Below are 22856 nucleotides of genomic sequence, written 5' to 3' on the forward strand. Positions count from 1 at the left end.
CATGGAAGCAAAGGGATGTGACAATGTTCCAATAAAAGTTCACTTAGAAAAACAGGCAGTTGCTGAGACAAATGTAGTCCTTCGACAGTAGCATGTCAAGCCCCCAATCTAAATGAAAAGGGAAATCTACCAAGGTTGAAACTAAGAGCTTTGGGCTGGACTGTGGTGGCACTTAATGCATTAGAAGTACAGAGAAGAAGGGTCAAGTTGGCCTTTGTGAGCAAAGAGGACTCACTTGAAGTCCACTTGAGCTGGGCTCCAAAGCGATGCCATAAGGGGGACATTCCAGGTGCGGGGACAGCAGGGGCCAAGGCCTGGAGGGAGGAATGGATCTTGCAGTCAGGAAGTTGCCTAGGGAAAAAGGATGCTGGCTGGAGACATAACACGGACATCCATGAAAGACAGCCGTGTAGTTGGACTTGATGGTGTGGGCACTAGGGAGCCATTTCCATTTCTTGAGCAGGAGCAGACCTATCCTCAGAGGGTGGGGTGAAGATGAAGAGATGGGGTTCAGAGGCTGGCCAAGGGGACACTGGGGATGGGTGCTGGTCTGGTCTGAGACCCCACCACCAGCTCTGCTTTGCCATTGGCAGCAGAAGTGGGTCTGGGGGCTTGGTGGGTATGGAGCCATCCTGCTGGTGGGCTGTGCCAGGGACAATCTGAACTGTGATGACCAGGACAACTGTGACCAGCATGTGCACTGCCTGCAAGGTGAAGGGGGCTATGGGGCAGCTTGTGTTCCTGGATTCTCAGCATCACTGCTCAGCTACCCTGCAGGGATTCTGACCCACATGAATGGCTCTGAAGGCAGAGCTCAGGGCCAGAGTTTCAGCTCCTGATACACCATGATGCTCCTTCAAACCTACCTCAGACTGGCAGCTGGCCCTCCACAATATACCCAGTGCCAGTGGGCACACACACCAGGGCAGAGTTCTGGACATGAGCTGACTCACCTTTCTCCCCCCTCTAGGGGAGTGGAGAATGCCAACATTACTTAAGCACCTACCGTGAGCTGGAGCTTTTCCCAGAACTCCCTAACCATCCAAGCTCGAGGGCAGCATCTCCCCACTTCAAAGGTGAGGATGCTGAGGCCCAGAGGGTAGGAGGCCCCTGGAGGCACTCAGCCAGTCTGTAGCAGATCCAAGGTTTCCTATTCCAACACCAAATCCAGCCTCCTCCCTGGGTGCTCTAAGTTCCTTGCCCTAAGGATCACAGGGATTGAGGAGGGTGGTCAGAGGGGTCCTCAGTTCCTCCCCCCCACTTTTGGCCAAGATTCAAGTAATTGCCTGAAGTGAACATCATTGCTGGGGCTTGGCACATGGGGTCTAATAACCACAGGATTTAGGGGCTCCCAGGACTGGAGGGGTGTGTGGCCCCTACAAGATCCTGAACCTTCTGGCTGAGATGAGGACATCAGAGCCAGAGAGTGGAGGGACCCACAGCAGGAGGGAATGTGCAGGATGAGAGCTGGGGGGCAAAGGGGCTTTGTTGCATCTGCATGGAATTGCTTTCTCATCACCCGCATCTTCAGCCTCACCTCTGGCAGGTATTCAGTCCCTACTGCGGACCAGGCACCATGATAGGTATGTCACATGGTTCTGTCTTTCATTCTCATAGCCTGAAATCAGTCCTATGGAAATGTTATCATCCCCTCTACAGCTGAGGAAACTGAGGCCCAGCGAGAACAGTAACTTTTCCAGGGATGTCCTCACCTGGTAGATTCTGAATCCCAGCCCAGGCTGTCTGACTCCTGAGCTTTACACTAACTCCTTCTAATAACAGAAACTGGTAGTTCTTGGGCATTTCCAATGGGATTAGTCTTTTATGTGGATTGTTTCAGAGCTACATGACCATCCTCTGAGGTAAGGACCTGTGTGGTCCTCATTTTGCAGGTGAGGAAACTGAGGCAGCTCAGAAAGGTGAAGGGCCTTGGCCAAGGTCACAGAATCCAAATTTCCTGGGCTCAAGTTGAGGCTTATCTGAATCCTACCATGAAAATAGAATCCCTAAAGCCTGCCCCGTCCAAACCCCTCATTTGATGACTGGTGAAATGGAGATGCAAAGGGGAGTGGAGGCTCACCCAAATCGTACAGTAGTCACTGGCAGCAATGGGACACAGGTCTCCATGGGGTCCCTCACATATAGTTCCCATTTTACAGATGGGCCAGTTGAGGCATGGAAAAATAAATGACACAGAGAAGACTAAAGGAGGAGTCAGGGTGGTAAACCCAACTTCAGTGTACAGAGATTCCTGAGGTCTCCTCCCCTCCCTGCCAGATCCCCCAAGACCTGTTTGGGGGCAGGCTCTTGGCTTCAGCCAGCTTGACCCTGGGCCCATCTCTGTACAAGTTCAGATTCTCTACCATTCCAGCCATGAGACCCTGCCCCTGGCCTATGCAGTGCTCTACCTCACCTGTGTTGGTAAGTTGGGAGGTATTGGCGAAGGGCAGTGTGAAATTGGTGCAGGGTTAAATACAGGCCAAAGGAACAAATAGAGAACCAGGGCATAGACCCAGGCTCATCTGATTGTCAGGTGACATTCAATGAACTTGCAGCCGCACCTCATATCATACTGAAAAATAAATTTCTCTAGTGGTTACCAGTTGGAAGAGGGAAGGTGGAGGGGCAATGTAGGGGAGGAGAATAAGAGGTACAAATTATTAGGTATAAAATAAGCTACAAGGATATACAAAGACTTCTGTCTTGGTGATGGTTTGAGCATAAACTCACAACATGGCCCAGTCTCTGTGCCAAGGGGTGAGCACTGTGAGCTTTCAATGTGTGTTGCTGCTTTAAACATACACCTGCATTTTACCAATGAGCAGTGAAGGGGGTCATGCCTTAGCCTGGAGTGCTGTCACAGTGACTCTTGGCCCAGAGCAGTGGGACCAGGTGGCCTCCCAGGTCTCCACCCCACCTTGGGATTCTAAGCTCTGAACCTGAGCCCCAAACAGCATCCCTGACAAGGAAGGAGGCAGAATGTTCAATACAGTGCTGTGTAAAATACTTTGTACATAAGCCAAGTTGAGATCAAAGGCCCCTTGATGACTCCATCAAAAGAGGGATTCAGACTCTCCTAGCCCATCAGATAAGGTTTGGGACTCCAAGCACCAAAGGTCCCCAGACTGGGCTCTCAGATGAGGTGCCAGCTTCTGAAAGCCAGCCAACAGAAATCAGAAAATCAGAGTCACAGTGACCCATGCCTCCCCATTTCTGGCCCCACCTGCTTTCAGTTTTTCCAGTTACTCCCTCCACAAGCCTTACTTTTGGCCTGGACATAGAAGAACTCAGGACTGGTCCAAGACCCATTGCCAGAGAAAGAGGTGGCCTGGATCCAGGCCAGGTAGTTCCCTGCATTGAGCTGGCTCAGCTTGGCCCCTCCATACTTCTGTACTTCTGTCTGAATACCCATTCCCGCTGATCCTGGTGAAATAAAACACATGTATCAATTTCCCACAAACATGTGAGGACCAGGCAACTTCCCACCTAACAGTGACCTTTATTTGCAGTAAAAGGGGAAAAGCCAAGTCTTACACCGTGGCAGTCCTCTAGTAACTCTAAGCACACCCAAGTTAACCAACTCTTATCTTTTTAACCAAAAAGAGTTCCAGAAAGATTAAGTTATTAAGCCCAATATAGTCTAGGTTGAAAAATCATTTTATGCAACAAAGTAGTGTCTTGAGGGTGAGAATAAGTCAGCTCCTTGCACACTCTGAGAATTCCTCAAGGAGTGTGGAGCCAGTAGCAAGACCTAAATCCTTACGGACTTAACTCCTTACGTTATTGTTTAAAGTCCTAAGCTGACCAGGTGCTCTGTGTCACAGTATAATATCCACTATCACCTGTAATGGAAACACACCCGGACATGGGCCACTGCCCCTGTCTTACCTCAACTTGTGGTCCATGTTTTATTTCATACACTAGAAGCAATCCATTGGGATTCTCAGGTTCTAGCCACTTTAAAAAGATGGAGTTCTCAGGCCTTGGCTCCCAGGTCATCAATCCAGGAATGTCATCTCTTCTTACTGTGCAACAACTGAAACAAGTGATAAAGCTAGGTTCTGGTCCCCAGGGAGGAACCAAAAAACACCAGCCTAACTTAAGAATACCTCCTGCACCGAGGCATGCAGGACTGCAGACAGTGGCCACGTTGATGCCTCCTGACTGGCTGGGTTCCCACAGCAGGGGTTTTGGAATTGGAGCGATCTAGTGACCTGTCAATCTAATGACTTAGCAATCTAGTCTCCCCTACCCCAGACCCTCCTGTCCGCGCCTCCAAAGAAAAACCTACTATCAAGTATAGGAAAAAAGTCTCAGCAACTTGAGTCGCTTATCTCTGGTACTCGGCTTCTATGTGATGCTGTCAAAGCCAAGCAGCATTGAAAAGGTGCTGATAATTACAGGCTGTAGATTAAACAACATTCTACTAAAACACCAATGGCTCAATGATGAAATCAAAGTTGAAATTAAAAATATACCTTGAGACAATTGATAATGAACACACAACCACACAAAATTTATGGGACACAGCAAAGGCAGTGCTAGAGGGAAGTTTATAGTGATACAGGCCTTCCTCAACAAAGAACAATCTCAAATAAACAACCTAATCCAAGAGCTAAAAGAATTAGAAAAAGAAGAGCAAAAAACTCCAAAACTCAGCAGAAGGAAGGAAATAATATAGATCAGGGAGGAAATAAATAAAATAGAGATTTAAAACACAATAGAAAATAATCAATCAAACCAGGAGCTGGCTTTTTGAAAGAGTAAATAAAATCAACAAACCTCTGGCCAAGCTCACAAAGAAGATAAAAGCAAGAGCACAAATAAGCAAAATAGGAAAGGAAAATGGAGAAATTATAACAAATAACATACAAATACAGAATATCATATGAGAATATTATGAACAACTATATGGAAACAAAATGGATAACCTAGAGGAGATGGACAAGTTTCTGGAAACATACGGTCCACCAAGGCTGAATCAAGAAGAAACTGACCACTTGAACAAACTGATCACTAGAAATAAAATTGAATTAGCAATAAAAAACCTCCCTACAAATAAAACTCCAGGGCCAGACAGCTTCACTGGAGAATTCTACCAATCAAAGAGGAACTCACATCAGTCCTTCTCAAACTCTTCCAGAAGATTCAAAAGGAGAGAATACTACCAAACTCATTCAATAAAGCCACCATCACCCTGATACCAAAACCAGGCAAAGACACTACCAAAAAAGAGAATTACAGACCAACATGACTGATGAACATAGATGCAAAAATCTTTACCAAAATATTACCAAATAGAATCCAACAGCACATAAAAAAGATTATATACAATGACCAACTGGGGTTCAATCCAGGGATACAAGGATGATTCAACATATGCAAATCAGTCAATGTAATACATCACATCAACAAGAGAAAGGATAAAAATTACATGACCATCTCAATAGATGCAGAAAAATCATTTCATAAAATTCAACACCAATTTATGATGAAAATTCTCACCAAAGTGGGTACAGAGGGAACATATCTCAACATAATAAAAGCTATACATGACAAATCTACAGCCAGCAGAGTACTCAACAGTGAAAAACTCAAAAGCTTCTCACTAAAACCTGGGACAAGACAAGGCTGCCTACTATCACCACTCCTATTCGTAATAGTCTTGGAAGTCCTAGCCACAGCAATCAGGCAAGAGAGAGAAATAAAAGGGATCCAAATTGGAAAAGAAGAGATAAAAGTCTCACTTATGTAGATGACATTATACTATATATAGAAAACCCTAAGATGTCCAGACAAAACTACTAGAACTAATCAAAGAATTCAGCAAAGTAGCAGTTTACAAGATTAACATTCAAAAATCAGTTGCATTTCTTTACAGTAATGATGAATCAACAGAAAAAGAAAGTAAAGAAACAATCCCCTTTAAAATAGCACCCAAAGTAATAAAATACCTAGAAGTAAATCCAACCAAGGAGGTCAAAGACATATACATGGAGAACTATAAAACACTGTTGTAGGAAATTAAAGAAGACTTAAAAAAATGCAAAGATATCCCATGCTACTGGGTTGGAAGAATCAATATTGTTAAAATGGTCACACTGCCCAAGGCAATCTACACATTTAATGCAATCCCTATCAAATTACCCAGGGCATATTTCACAGAACTAGAACAAATCATAATAAAATTTATATGGAACCATCAAAGACCTAGAATTGCCAAAGCATTACTGAAGAAAAGGAAAGAGGCTGGAGGAATAACTCTCCCAGACTTCAGACAATACGACAGAGCTACAGGAATCAAGACAGCATGGTATTGGTACAAAAACAGACATACGGACCAATGGAACAGAATAGAGAGCCTAGAAATGAACCCACAAACTTTTGGTCAACTACCCCTTAACAAAGGAGGCAAGAACATACAATGGAATAAAAACAGCCTCTTCATCAAATGGTGTTGGGAAAACTAAACAGCAGCATGTAAATCAGTGAACCTAGAACACTCCCTTACACCATACACAAAAATAAACTCAAAATGGATCAAAGACTTAAACATAAGACAAGATACAATAAACCTCCTAGAAGAAAATATAGGCAAAGCATTATCTGACATACATCTCAAAAATGTTCTCCTAGACCAGTCTACCCAAGCAATAGAAATAAAAGCAAGAATAAACAGATGGGACCTAATTAAACTTACAAACTTTGCACAACAAAGGAAACCATAAGCAAAACAAAACAACAACCTACAGAATGGGAGAACATTTTTGCAAAAGATTAAACTGAAAGAGGCTTGATCTCCAGAATATATAAGCAGCTCACACAACTTAATAGGAAAAAAAAAAAAAAAAAACTAATCCAAAAATGGGCAGAAGACCTAAACAAGCAATTCGCCATTGAAGAAATACAAATCATCAATAGACACATGAAAAATGCTCAGTATCACTAATTATCAGAGAAATGCAAATCAAAAGTACGATGAGGTATCACCTCACACCAGACAGAATGGCCATCATTCAAATGTCCACAAATGACAAATGCTGGAGAGGCTGTGGAGAAAAGGGAACCCTCCTACACTGCTGGTGGGAATGCAGTTTGGTGCAGCCACTGTGGAAAACAGTATGGAGGTTCCTCAAAAAACTAGGAATAGACTTACTGTATGACTCAGGAATCCTGCTCCTGGGCATAGATCCAGAAGGAACCCTACTTCAGGATGATATCTGCACCCCAGTGTTCATAGCAGCACTATTTACAATAGTCAAAACATGGAAATAGCCTAAATGTGCATCAACAGATGACTGGATAAAGAAAGAGTGGTATATTTATACAATGGAATACTATTCAGCCATAAAAACCGACAACATAGCTCCATTTGCAGCAACATGGATGCTCCTGGAGAATGTCATTCTAAGTGAAGTAAGCCAGAAAGAGAAAGAAAAACACCATATGAGACTGCTTATGTGGAATTTAAAAAAAACCAAAACCAAAACCAAAACCAAACCCATAAATACAAAACAGAAGCAGACTCATAGACATAGAATACAAACTTGTGGTTGCCAAGGGGACTGGGGATGGGAAGGGACACACTGGGTTTTCAAAATTTGTAGATACTGACAAGCATATGCAGAATATATAAACAAGATTATACTGTATAGCACAGAGAAATATATACAAGATCTTGTGTTAGCTCACAGCAAAAAAAAAAAAAAAAAAAGCCAACAATGAATATATGTATGTTCATGTATAACTGAAAATTTGTGCTCTACACTGGAATTTGACACAATATTGTAAAATGAGTATTACTTAATAAAAAAAGTTAAAAAAAAGAAATACATAAAAAAAGAGTCAACTCTTGCAGCTTTGCATGAATGTTCTATTGTTTCTTTTATGATGATATTAACTGATATTTTTATTTTGTAGCTTGCACACTGAGGATATTGGGATAATTCTCTCTTTCCAAAGCACTGAAGCTTTGTATGAGAGTTTGTGTTTGCTGTCTCTGTAGCTCTCAATTTGTATACTTGTTTACATCCTTTTTTCTAGATTGTCTCCTTTCTGTCTTGATTTTTTAAGTACGCAGACTTTACCATATGTATTTACCTAATTGTTATACACAGCAGATGATTAATTTGAGTAATGAATAACTGAATAATATACTAGCTAACAGGTTTTTAAACAATATATTTTGAATTCAAAATGTCTAATTTTAAGATATATGTGCCTAATCCTTCATATGATGTAATACTTAACTGGGAACTGTCATTAATTTAAAGGATATTTTTGGCTCATTCAAATGTTTTGCAGCTTTGCATTTTGACAGTTTATCTCATACTTGTCTGCTAATGACCATTGAATGTTGAGAAAAATTCAAGGGGGGGTATAGCTGATCACAGACATAGCATTCACAAGGTCCTGCTTCAACCCCCAGTACCTCCATTAAAAATAAATAAATAAATCTAATTACCTCCCCCCAAAATAAAAATAAATATAAAACATTAACAGCAACATAAAAAGGAAAGGAAGTATGTTTTAAAAATATTGAGAAATAAGCAAAATCTAATATTTAGGTCCTATTAAAAGTTTAATTAAAACTGTTATTGCTTTATGGTTAGATGGCTTACTTTTCCATTTACATATAACAGCTTTTTGGCCTGTGAGCTCATTCAAATTTACAATGACAGTTTAAGTCTCCATGTTCTACAGTTGTGGCTGAGAAATACAGTCAAAAAAGAAGGAAAGCTTTTCCATTGAAATAATTATTGCAGGAGTTGATGATTCTTGGGACTCTTATTTGAGGTTAATAAGTCATATGGACATATTTGTGAAGTCTTAAACCCAAATCACCTAGCTAAGCCACACAGCTGAGACAGTTGACACCGAGTCTGTGAGGGTGGCAGAGGTTTGGCTAGGAAGTCACCCTACAAAGGACCTGATCCTGACTCTATGCTGTCTTACAACTACCACATCAGGGATGGAGTGTTTGAAGGGCTGAAGCAGACATCATGTTGCTGGTGGACAGATCATGGAGTCTTGGCTGAGCAAACTTTAGAATTGTGAAAAGTTTTATTTCTGGCATTGTGGAAGTCTTTGAGTTTGGCCCCAAAATAGTGCAGATTGGTAGGTCTGACAATATTGAAGACATTTAGCTATTTCCATTATGCTCTTTGATATACGCTAACACCAATGGTGTCACTTTAACCCTTGCTCAGTATAGTGGGGGCCTCAGAACACAGTGGCTGTTAAATACTCACAGAGACAAGAAGAGCTTGTTGCAAGCTGTGGCAAACTTACCTTGCAAAGGAGGCAATACCCTCACAGGTGAGTCAAAGTGATCTGGTGCACTTGGAGCTCTTGCTTGCAGTCAAAGCTTGTGGCTAGATAACCATGTGATGGATTATCTTTTAAAAATTCAATGAGGTATGATTTTGAACTTCATTCACCAACAGAGCTTCAAGACCCAAGCTGGCATGAGGGCTCGAGATCGAGAAATTGGTGTTCTCATCACTGATGGAGAATCCCAAGATGATGCTGAGACAACGTCAAGGAAACTGAAGGATGAATGTGTGCAGATGTTTGCTATTGGTAAGCACTGAAAAGACTAGCTGTGCCCTCAGGGCTTACACATGTGCTGAGGATCATTGTGTAGTTAAAAATATTTTATGAAGCATGGGCGAACAAGCAAATGCATTTTCCCTATGACATAATTTATCAAAATGCTGTGCCAGGAAGTTAATTCACTTTCTTCTTTTCTCCTTGCAATGGGCCAAAACTCTGTGGCTTATTGGAAGACAATAATGGATCAAGAGAACAAATGTACTATTAATAGGACTCAGGAAAATTTCTGTTCATTTTTCCACAGCACCATGTTTATTTTTGATATCTGTTATTTTACTTTCCAGAAAAAACACTGGAGAGACATTTTTTGGTGGGTAATTTTTGCTGGAAACACTTAGGAGAATCTAAACAAAGTTGTCTTTGGTTAATATTAATTTTTGTTTTTATTTTATAGCTAGAGGTATGTGATCATTTGATTATTGAGGAAAATCATATAAACATTCTCGTTAACATCAAATATATAGGTATAGCCCATGAAATGTTGGCTTTATTCCATTGATTTTTTTTCTTAGACTTTTTTTTAATTTGTATGCATCTATTTTTTACAAGGTGTTAAAAATGCTGATGAAGCTGAGTTAAAGATGATTGCAGCAGATCTCGATGATACCCACACATATAATGTGGCAGATTTTGAGTCCCTCTCCAAGATCATGGATGACCTCATCATCAACTTGTGTGACAGTGTCAAAGGAACAGGTCAGATTAGCCCAGGGTTTCTCATCCTCAGCACTATTGATGTTTTGGTCCAGATAATTCTTTTTTGGATGGAGGGAGTGGATTCTTTTGTGCATTGTGAGATGTTTAGCAGCTTCCCTGGAGTCTGCCCACTGGATACCAGTAGCATTATCTGAGTAGTGACAACTAAAAATATCTTCAGAATTTGCCAATGTCTTCTAGGGAGAATAATGCCCCCAGTTGAGAATCATTGGTTTAGTCCTTGCCTTTTTTTTTTTTTTTTCCTGTTGGCATCAAACTATAAATGACTTCTAGCTTATTTGAGGATAATTTCTTTGCTGGTATATATCTACTTTCTGGTAAAGCATCTTCACTCTATGTAACTCTTAAGCTACTATTAAATGGTTTTTCACAGATATTGTTTTCTAAAACTTGCTACCTTTTGTTTCTGATTAGGAATGGAAGAGGGATCTTATATATGATTTGTTTTGCCCCAACTACTGATGACCACATTTGATACTTTGCACTTATAACCTTTAAATATAAAGACAAATTATAATTTTAGAGCTTGGACTTTTATAAAGGATGTCATCTCTCTTTATCAGTGAAGAAACAGATTTAGGGAAGTTAAATTACTTACTCAGGGTCAAATTGTTAAAGATGTTTATAGAATTCCTTTTTTAAAAAGGTAGCTATTGATAAGGAATTAAGATTTAGAAATAAAGTTATAGAAATGAATTTGTAGTGACAAAGGGTAGTGTGAAATGGTTATTTTCTGTGTAAATCATTGGACAAAACATGGTAAGCACCAAATTGAAGGTTTTTGGAAAATTAATGATAAAAATCATGGCTCATGTTATATGATTATAATTTCTTTCAAATATATGTAGATTATAGTAAAGGCTGTCTTTCACTAATTTATTATGGTTTTGGAAAGTTGGAATGCATTTAACAAAGTGGCAGAAAAGGGTCACATGCTTTGGGTACTGAGGATACATTAATTTGAATGTTTCTTGTAATTCTGTCTCCAAAATTTTGCAGATTTTCTTTTTGGATTTTGAACAACAGACTGACATTTTCCCTGGAAAAACATAACAGCCAGGAAGCCAGATACTGTAGGTTTCTGGCTCTAGATTAGCAAAGAGAACTGTAGTTTTATTCAGTTAGAGACAACTTTGAGTGTTGATGAAACCATCTTTTATCTATTTTCCTTTTTTTTTTTTATTATCTACTGTGTAATAGTGGCATTCATTTATTTTCCCAGACAGTAAAATTGCTTGATAATTTTGTTCAATTAAGGTTAGGATACTAAGAATGGAAATGCTTTTCCCCAGTTTTGGCTTACAAAGAAAGTAGAATGGGCTTATATGAGAATGAAAGTCCATGCTTATGGAGTCATTGGATTAATTCTCCTATAATTATTATTTGGAACATCTTTCTAATGGTCATATTTAAATGAATATTTCCATTTTTCATTAATATTTATTCCAAATATTTTTCTGTATTAGTCATTTTACCTATAATGATTTCCACAGAGAAAACAATCAAAGGCAGTAGAATCTTCCCAAGTTTTAGAAAATGTGGTTATTCTTCCTCTGTCTTGAATGAGAAAAAAGGTTAGCTTCTTTTATCACTGAATTAGATCTTGTCAGGGAACTAGATATGAATAAGAAGCCAGTTCTGTCCTCATAGAGCATAAGTTATAGTTAAGGAGATAAGACGTGGATGTAAATAATATTCAAAATGCCCTCAGAATGATAATGAGGGCAGTGAACTTGGACGATGCCAGTAGTGATACAGGTAGTGTAATTGTCAGGACCCCAGTTGTCGTTTACTGATACATGTGCCAGGTTAAATAGAGGAGAAAGTATTAAAGTATGATCCAGAGGTTTTGAGCTCTAGGTGAGTGATGAACTTGTGGTGCCATCCGGAAGAGGGGGAGCAAGTTTTAGTGAGAGAGAGTGAGCTCAAGGTTGAGTCTTCTGAGGCTGAAGAACCCTTTGACCATCCATTCAGAAAGGACTTTTGGGCATTGGGCCTCTAAACTGAGTTACTGTGACTACTTAGCATGTGAAAGAATGTGTGTAAAAGCTTGAAATATGGAGAGGAAAATATTTCAACTTAATTTTTTTTGAAGTATGATTTTTTTAAATTGTTTATTATTTTGGGTTTTTTTGATGGGGGAGTTAATTAGGTTTGCTTATTTATCTTAATGGAGGTACTGGGGCTGGAACCCAGGACTTTGTGCATGTTAAGCATGAGCTCTACCACTGAGCTATACCCTTCCCCCTACTTCAACCTAATTTAAATGTCAACAACTTGCTTAAAAATGAAAAAAGTGTTTGCACTTTATTTCCATGAGTAGGTGGCTTGGAGGCACCTTCTAACATCATTTCTTAGTGAACCCATCACAATTTGAGAGTGATCTAGACACCTACTTCTGACAGTGTGGATAGATATGAAGTGGAATCCTACTCAGTTTCTGGAGGGAAATGGCAAGAAGTGAGTAGACACCACCTAAAGCCCCCTCCTTCCTGATCCAGAGATCAGGTCCTCTTCCTTAGGACCCTGAGAACAGTGCTGGATGAGGAGCAAGAGGAATGGAGAGGGGGCCAAACTGAGTCCAGGGTGCTTTGCATTTCTTGCTAGGCAGGCACTTCTATTTGGGCTTAATTAGAGGCAAAGAGCTTGGCTTAAATTTTTATGGTTTCTAAGAATTGCAGAATAGCAATACAATTTTTAATTAAAATTTTATTGGAGGATGCTTAATTTATTCATGAGTTTATACAAGAATCATAGAAGAGGAAGGGAACATTGAAGATGATCTAGTTTTACCCATGCATTTCACAAATAAAGAAGCAAAAGCTGGGAGAATAAATTGTGTGAATTGTCAAGATCTCATTGCAATCTGGTGGTTGCCAAAAAGACAAGACAAGGGCCTCATTAAAATCTAATTTCTAAGCTCATTGGAGTTAACAGCTTCAGTGTGATTATAGTAGAAAAGAGAGAAGTGATGATAATCTAAGTTGTTTTTATTTTATTTTTTTTACTTTTCCCCTAGTTTTATGAGAACCAGTTGGAAAGTAACACAGTCATAAAAGATCTGAAGCCCAAAACTGAATATGTTGTCAGTGTGTCTTCAGTGGTAGAAAATGAATATAGTGAGCCTCTGAAGAGCATAGAAAAAACCTGTTAGTCTGATTTTTTAAAAAGATCTTCTCCTTGATTTATTTTTTAAGGTAAAGAAGATGAAGCCCATGTGGGATTTTTGTCAGAATTCTGAAGCATTCTTTTATTCAATATCCATTCAACGCACATTTACTGAGTGTGCTGTTTGTGCTCAATAAATACTGTATGGTTTCTGCTTTTACTGTCTGGTCCTGATGTCACGGGTCCCCACTGGTGGAATGGGTAGTCATGGCCACAGATATCTCACAGAGAACAGTATCTTTCTCAGTTATTCACCCTTTCCTTAACATTTTTAGAATTACTTATAATTTATTAATGAAATCAGAGCTGTTAACACCCCAAATCTCATTTTCTCAGACATCTAAATATATAAATTTTACTCTCACCATGATCTATCTACAAGTAGTTCTCCACTTCTTAAGGGAAGATACCATGTGGGGAGTGGGTCTAGGACTGTCTGGAAGAGCAGCTGTGCAGGAGTAACCAGGTTCAGTGCTGCACATGGCTAGATCTTCAGGCTGGCAGTGAGATTTCCCCCTTTATCCCCTGTTTTTTGGATTTGGGCCTTTGCTAGAGAAGATCTGATGGCTTTGGCTTTGAGTACAGCTTTGGGGCAAGATGTTTCTCACTCCTTTTCCCAGTAGGGTTTCTGAGGCCATATAAAAATACCCTTTTCTTCTTCCATCTTCTTGGCTGGTCTCCAGGAAAGAGGGAGGCCACTTGTAAGAAGAAGGAGTGGGTGTAACTCTCTCCAAGGCAAGAACTGACTCTACTCACTGCTCAGTCTCTTAGGTCCTTATCTCTTATTTCCTTTCATATTAGACCATCAGAGGTGGGAAATAATGTATTTCATAGTGGGCAAGATTAATCTGATAATTCCTTAAAACTTTAAACTTAAACATTGGACAAAAAGTAGAAAGATGTGTGGGTGTTATGTGGAAAGGAGACTGTAAACATTTTACTCTGCCTCATGGGCTGATCTTCAAAAAGCCCATCATCCCCTAAGTTTCACATATTAGTATAAGGTGCTCTCATTTAAAATGTTTTACAAAGAAAGGTGAAATGAAATATTGAATTGTTTTTTTTATGTATGAAATCCTATGATTGAAAAACAAAAATCATCAACTTAAAGATTTTCCAGAAAAAGGGATTGATATCTCAGGAGGTTGGTCTCTGTTTGTCTGCCATATGGACTCCCTGGAATGTCATTTTAAATTTAAACTTCTTTTCTCTATGAAATAGTTATAACATGCAGTCCCTGAGTATGAGGTGGAGATAAACAATGAGCTTGGGGTTTTGTTAGCAGAAAGGAAAGGATTATATTAACTCCCACTGATTACTCACAGTAATCCCTTCTCTATTTAGTGCATACAAACATCAATAATTAAGTGGGAAAAAAACAATTTAAAAATGAGCAGAGTAAGAGGAAGTGGACTGATATCTGCTTTTGCATTCCTACAGTGCCAGTCCCTGTAGTCAGCCTCAAATTTTATGACATTGGTTCTACCACCAGGCAGGTCCAGTGACAGCCAGTGGGAGGGGCTACACCTTGTTATATGAACTCATCAATGCCACAGAATAGACCAAACCCAAAGAGGCGGGAGATGTTTGTTTCTTTATCATTGAGTCCTCCTGAGAATTCACTGGTTTAGAGTCCCCATGAAATGGCAGTTACTTATGAACTCACTTATAACTTTACATGCAAAATAGAAAAACAACAGGTTGGATTTATGGTCTGTGACACATCTTAGCAAATATTACTGCAATAAAAGGAAAGGCAGTTCAGAGAAATAAAAAATAAATGTTGTGTTATGTACATGCTTATGGACAGATAAATGGATAAAGAAGATGTGGTATATATATACAATGGAATATTACTCAGCCATAAAACTAATGAAATAATGACATTTGCAGCCACATGGATGGACCTAGAGATTATCCCACTAAGTGAAGTATGTCCAACAGAGAAAGATAAATATATGATATCTCTTATATGTGGAATCTAAAAAATGATACAAATGAACTTATTTACAGAACAGAAATAGACTCACAGATACAGAAAACAAACATGGTTACCAAATGGGAAAGAGGGGAGTGATAAATGAATTTGGGATTAGCAGACACACACTACTATATATAAAAGAGATAAACAACAAAGGCCTACTGTATACACAGGGAAGCATATTCAATATCTTGTGATAAAGTATAATGGAAAAGAAAACAAAAATCTACAAATCAGTGTTACTGGCTGTCCCCAGTTAGTGGAAACATTTAATCTGAATATGTTATTTACATTCAGTATGTCCATCTGCAGATATGTGTGGCTGACAGTGAATGATGTGCAGCTGAGTGAACTCTTTCCCAACACAGAGTACATGGTCATCTTCCAGGCCATCCTGTATGACCTCACAAGTTAACCTGTCACCACAATGGAGGTGACCTGTAAGACATCACTAGTTTTCCTTCTTCCCTTATTTCTGTGAATATAATGTTCTTTAGGCTTTTTCTTTCACCCAATGATGCTAATAATAATTTGATAATGTGTGCATAAGTTGTAGGGTTATAACTTACTGCAATAAAATTTGAGAATTAAGATTCTTTCTAGACTTGTGGCAGCATCTTACATTGGTTCTAGGATTTGCATTTATCTTTCCATATTAAACACGCCTGATTTCGAGATGTATCTTACAGTCAGCAATGTCTTACAATTGTTGTTAGTGAGGTGTCGATCAGGGAGTAAGATACAAAAGAATGGTGTATCTTACAATCAATTTTGTTGTAGATACATGAAAGATGGTATGTAGCACTGGTGAGGCAGGAATGTTGGGTGAGTGTAGTTTTGGTGGAAGAGATTAAGTTTAAGATCAAGGTGTTCCAAGTTCTTCTTCTTGAAATAGAAACTCTATGGCCCATATGGATAGTCTGTTTCAGTTAAGCAAATTATCAATTAATTAAATGTCAAAGTATATTGATCATCTATGATACTCCAGTCCTGTGCTTAGGTGTTGGGAATGAATAATACAGAACAATAAAGAATTTGCGGACTCTTTCATGATTTGCACTTCTTGTCTGTGTGTTATTCAGCCCTTTTCATGTTTCTGGTTTGTTTCAGTAGCATTTAGGTTATTTTTCTTGAAAAGTGACAGTGATTATATTTAGGACCCTTGCCTTGCCTATTTTTGTTTCTTGCTTCTTGAGGTGGGCACTCTGGGATGGCTGACTTGGCTTAAATGTTGAGAGTCTCAGCTTACATTTCAAAGGAAATTAAGATGTTGGAAGGAAACTTCAAGAAGGATAGGGGGTGATACGGAAGCATGATGAAGCAGAAAATAGGCACCTGCAAGGTGGGGCAGGAGACATTCACTGACAGCAAATAATCATCTTATATATGTTGGATCCTGTCAGGAGCTGATGGCTTGTGGGAATGGAGTGATGGCAGGTGGGAAGAGTGGGGAGCCAGCTAGGGATGGAGACATGTTCTGGGAGTGCTGGGAGAAAAGTCCCAAGAGTCATGGTGGGGTTAAAGTTGAATGTGGTTCTAGATTGGGATACGGGGCTGGACTGCAACAGCAGAGGATGGGAGGGCACATAGATGAAAATATGGAAGGGATGGAGGTGCAGGAACATGAAGGTGTAGACAGAGATTCAAGAAGAGAGATATATAGAGCTGAAATGAGAGAAAAAGGAAATTGGTCAAACAGGCACCTTGGAAAAGTAGGATATGTTTCAGAGAGCAAAAGAAAATCTCCAAGACGTTCAAATTTCAAACTCCCAATGAAATGTTAGGTATCTTGATTGTGGTGGTGGCTTCATAGGTGTACATACCTGTCAAAATTCATCAAATTGTGCATCTAAAATATGTGTAGTTTACTGTACAGAAATTATACCACAATAAAGTTGTGGATTTTTCATTGGGATTTTCTTCTGTTTAGGCATCTGTGCTGAATTCCAGCTCATCTTCATTCTTCACTCTTGTAACCATTTGTTTTTCTATCACATTCTTAAGGGAGCATATCACTGATTTTGATTTCTCTTTTAACTGCTTTAACTATCTGATAAACATGGGCTATACACTTATAGTGAATTATGCTTTATTAGAGCTGAGCAGAAAGTAAGAACTTATTTAAATACAGTAAAAGAAATTTAACATAGAGAAGTTAGAGTTGTAATAAAAATTTAAATTTATCCTATTTCTAAGAAGCCTTCTTAAGAAGAATCCAACTGTACCTGGTAGAATCATGGTATTTGTATCATCACAACCAGTTTGTAATTTTGCTGCACACCTTGGTGTTTTCTCCAAACAACTTCTTGAAATCTTATGTGGATGCTTTAGAGCTTTGTCACTGAGAACCACATCTGGACCTAATTTGTCATACATCTCCAGTGCCTTTGCCCACTCCTTGAGACCTGAAACTCCAAGACGTGTCTCACAGCACCAGGAATGTCTTATGGGGACCTGCCCCTAGAAAAGTGTGTAAATATATTGTCCACTACAAAATGTCAGAAAAGGATGTCAAAGAGGTAGGTTGATATTAAAATGGGTTTAGAAATACTTGCTTTCCTAGTAGGTTTAACAAAAGAATCTAAACAAGCATAGATGATAGCATATTTTGCATACTTGTTATTTTATTGATCTAGTGTTGAAAACTTGTTATACTATACATTAATAAAACACTGTTTGAGTATTGATACTATATTGGACTGTCTCACATTTTGTTTATAAATGTTTTGCTGTATGATATTAATCTCAAAAACATTATCCCTTAGTAGATAGAGTTATAGAATCAGGATGGTGTTTCCCTGTCATCCAGATGCCTATATGATGCTCTGCCATCTATGAATGACTAAAAATTGTCATAATAATGTTTCTAAAAATGAGAGCTAGCAAGGGGATACTGGAAAGAGGTTTGGTGTGTCAGGTAAAAGGAGGACAGGACAGTTGAGTAGGACAAAGGGAAAGTATAAATAGAATATTTGAGGAGAGTCCCTTTGGGACCAAGCAGTTTTGAGATGATAATGGGTGTGGAGAGCTGTTTCCATGACAACCTGCCTCCAAATGGGAGCAAACTGAGGGGCTCCAAAAGTGAATGGATTTAAAACTCATGTTTGCCAGAGGGGCCATCCATGTAAGGATCTCAGAAATATTTTTGGAAGCTAGAGATAGCTTCTGTAAGCACCCAGTTATGGACTATGCTGCTCCTTTGGATTGTCCAGAAGCTCATTTATACATGTGAACATGTTTATCTCATTCTGGAGTTCAATTTCAAAAGCGGTATAATGACCATTGGGTCACACAGGGTTCTTGTGCATAATAAATAAGCTAATGCACAGGAGAATTTCTCTGAGAGAAATAAGGCAGTGATGTAAGGGGAGACAGGGGAAATGATTAGGTTGTTTGAATTCCTAGGCAGTCATCATTTACCAGACAATAGTGCCAGGCACAGCTTTAGTCCATGCATTTTTGGGCTGTCTTATAGTTAGAGGTGGACAGGCCATAGGCCAGCATGCGTCTTAAAGACTTCTTCTCACAGACTGTGTACACAGTCAGCATTTCTGCAGTGTGTGATGAGAGGGCTCCCCCAGGGACTGCTCAGGAAACCACCTGTGAGTTGTGCTTGCACTTTATTGATCATTGGGAAACTATTGCTAAGCCTCCTTGGTTACTTCATCTCTTCATGTTATTTTTGCCTGGATTTAATAATGCTTGGTTCCTAGACTGTTTTTGTTTTTCCCTTATTTTCTTCCCATCTTCTATCTTTTTTCCTTTTATAATAATTTCTCTCCTATTTTTCTACCTGCCACTGCCACTCATTCATCTTCTAGATACTTGACTGGTGTGTGTGTGTGTGTGTGAGTTGGGTGTGTGTATTTGTAGGGGGGTGGAAAGAAAGAATATTCTTGATGGAATTATCTCTGGAAACCATGAATTAGTTATCAAATGTTTTGAGTTCTTCCTATATGTGAAGTGCTATCAGGACTAACAGAATCTTAGAATCTTTGCCTTCAGTAGTTTGTGATTTTGTTATGGAGATAAAAGGTAACAATACATAAGATCATGTAAAAAAAGGTGAGGTGCATGATGCTTAGAGAGAGGGGAGACTTCCAAACTGGAAAGGTCAGGAAGATGCTGGACACCTTCCTGGGCCCCACTTTCCCTGCTCCATTCTGAGGCCACTTCAAGGAATGTCCCTTTCTGTCCCTCTCATGGTGCTTGCATGGAATTTAACCTAATTAGCATTACCTGTTGGTCTTTTTCTATCTGTTTGGCTTTCCCCTTCTAATGAAGGCAGAGACTTTTTTATTTTTGCTCAATTTGTGTTTCCAGTTTCTGGCCCAGTGCTCAGCATATAATTTCCTAATTCAATCATGGTTAAGAAATTGAGGTCCAGAACCAGCTAGGTTCCCCAAGATATATCATGGAGGCCACAAAAATAACTCAGAATTTTCTAGTAGCCACATTAGAAAAGGTAAAGAAAAAAATGAAATGAATTTTAATGATGTGTTATATTTTACCCTGTATATCAAGAATATTAACATTTTGACATTTATCAGTATCATAATTATTAATGAGATATTTTACATTTTTGGTAATAATTTTATCTTTGAATCCACTGTGTATTAATTTGCACTTAAAGCACACCTCAATTCAGATGCCACATTTCAAGTACTCAATGGCTACATATGGCTGGTGGCTCCATGAACAGCACAAGTCTACAGAATTTAAATGATTTGCCCAGTGTCACCCAGGAAGCTAGTAGTGGGATTAGTGCTATAGTCTGGAACTTTTCCTTCCTATCCAGCAACTCCCTCATGGAGGCTTAGAAACTTCTCCTTTGATGCCCAGCTGTCTATACATGATTAAGATATCTTGTCAGGTGTCCCAGCCTGCCCCTGAACATCAGACAGTACTCACTTCTGCCCTTTTCTGACCGTATAATATCTCTTAGCAACTTCCATTGCCTTCTTGACAACAGTTCTTAACTGGAAGGGTAGTGGCTAGAGATGGAAATGTGTCCACATGAGCAGACTGACAGATTTTTTTCATAAACATAGCAGGGGTGGTCAAAAGAAGAAAAAGTCAGGAAGAAAGACCAGTGGAAGCAGGTCATTTAACATACCAAATGGATAGTTTCAATGTATGTTTGTAATCCTCAAGATTGCCTAAGTATTTTTAGATACATCCAAAGTGCATTCCTAATGGCTGGTTTGTTTTGCAGTTGTGCTCATGAAAGTGATACCAGCCTCTTGATCTCAATAGGCCTTTTAATTGTAATGATTAGAAACAAAATTTTTGATGGCTCTGGGTTTTGTGTATTTGGCTTTGATTACCAGGAGATGGAGAAATAATTGACAATGAAAGCTCTGAACTGGTGGGAGACATTCCAGATTGCTTAAGCTGCAAACTAACTAGACTACTGGTCAGTATCAGGGATCTTAATTGAGGTTTCAGCTGTTATCAGCACTGCAGGGCTATTCCTGTCTTTAGATAGAGTCAGTACAGTCAGCTGCACATTGTGTTTAAGGTGAGTGATCTATAGGAAAAGCTTGTGTGAATTACTTAGATCATAACATTATATGGACCATGAAGTTCCATGCACTCTCTATATTGTGGGCTAAAGTTTGCACTTAATGGGTATTGTGTGAAGGAGTCCATGGTTTTTCTTAGATTCCCCAAAAGTGTGAGGTGCAAAGTGATTAAGAACTACTGAGTTAAAAGTGTGACTAAATGGAAGTTTAAAAAAAAGTCACCATTTTTAGTAGAATATAAATAGTAACCTACTGTATCAATAAAATGCTTGCAATTTCAGAACTCTGTTTTATATTTAACTTTCAAATGAACTGAATTGGTAAGATACTTGGTTCTAAGCCATGTCATCAGCCAGTTTCCCTGTGTCCATTAAAAGACAACAAGGCAGTTTGATTAAATGCAATTTGTAGATCACCTCCAAAAATATCATCTTTCCTTTTCTCATAACAGGCACTGTGCCAGCCCCAACCAATCTGAAGATTACAGAAGTAACACCAGAGAGTTTCAGAAGGACTTGGGATCATGGAGGTTCTGATGCATCTCTCTTCAGAATCACCTGGGCCCCTTCTGGAAACTCAGATAAGATAGAGTTAGTGTTAACTTTTTCTTTCTCTTCCCTTTTACTTTTTTTTTTTTTGAATGAATTGAGTTGTTTTTAAACATTTTTTATTGAGTTATAGTCATTTTACAATGTTGTGTCAATCTTTTTTTTTAAGATCCTATTTTGTTATAGAAAAACTTGTTTGAAATATAGATTACCTCTGTTGTCTGAAAAGCTAAATGGAGTGCTTTCTACTGTTTTTGGATCCATGCAAGAACTATAGGAGATGGGGAGTTTATCACAAGGGAGTTGTGAAGTCCCTGGGTACAGTTACTCTGACCTGGTTACAGTTCTTTTATACCCCTCTCTCCACCCTCATGGGCACCATGCTCACAGACAGGCAAATAACTCTATTGTGTTTATTTATTTAGGATCATGCAGTGAACTCAGGAATCTGAGAGTCTTTGGGGAGACAACCAAAAGCCTTTCTGTAGACTGGGATCATATTAATGGGCCTGTTCATCAATACAGGGTCATTTTTTCTTCCACCATTGGTGATCCAGGTGATGAATATGTGAGTCTGACTTTCATCTAAGCATTTTGTAACCTCTTGCCTGATTGGAGGGTGAAATTAAGGTTTCTTCTTTAGGCAGTGCGGTGATGAGAGTTGAGTCCTTGACTCATGTGACAGTCACATTTTATATGACTTTCTCTGACCTGGACAATCAGAATCCTCCTCAGCTTGGGGATGGTGACATGTGGTTGTGGTTGACAATGCAGTGGGGGCCAAGGCTGATGCAGGAGGCCTGGAGCCCCCAATGGAAGTCCTAGACCTGGTACTCTCCCACAGCAGGGGGTACTGTCACCTCCCTGATGGTTCTACCTCCTGCATCCTGTCCTGGGGCCCTGCTAGGATGCTCTAATCTGGACCTGTATCAGGTTAGTTCAGAAGGTCTGTCATCTTCCTGGGATTATTTTTATTCATATTCTCTGCTTACTTTTCTGTTGGTTCTTTGTGTTTTTCTTACATTGATTTGAAGACCTATTTTTAAAATTTCTATTACCCAGAGGCCCTGGGCTCAGAGGCACTGGATGCCTGTTGGCCAGGGCCAGCATGATGCTAGTGCCAGCTGCACAGGGAGGCTGATGTTGGGCCCCTGCCAGACTGTGCACATCACACTGCAACCTGGGCTGGACCCAGCCTGGCTGGGGAGACCTCACATCCCCTGAGGTGTGGGCAGGCCAGGCCCCATGAGGCCTAAAGAATTTTTTTAATGTGGTATAATTTAATCTTTTATTGATTCTTTT

The 22856-nt window shown here is 39.5% G+C and overlaps 1 pseudogene; it reads left to right on the top strand.

Moving 5' to 3' along the window:
* Window positions 1-1498: 1498 nt before the first annotated feature.
* Window positions 1499-22778, top strand: LOC135323389 (collagen alpha-1(XII) chain-like; annotated as a pseudogene).
* The last annotated feature ends 78 nt before the right edge of the window (window positions 22779-22856 follow it).

Source organism: Camelus dromedarius, chromosome 18, assembly GCF_036321535.1.
Source record: "Camelus dromedarius isolate mCamDro1 chromosome 18, mCamDro1.pat, whole genome shotgun sequence".
Classification (NCBI taxonomy): Eukaryota; Metazoa; Chordata; class Mammalia; order Artiodactyla; family Camelidae; genus Camelus; species Camelus dromedarius.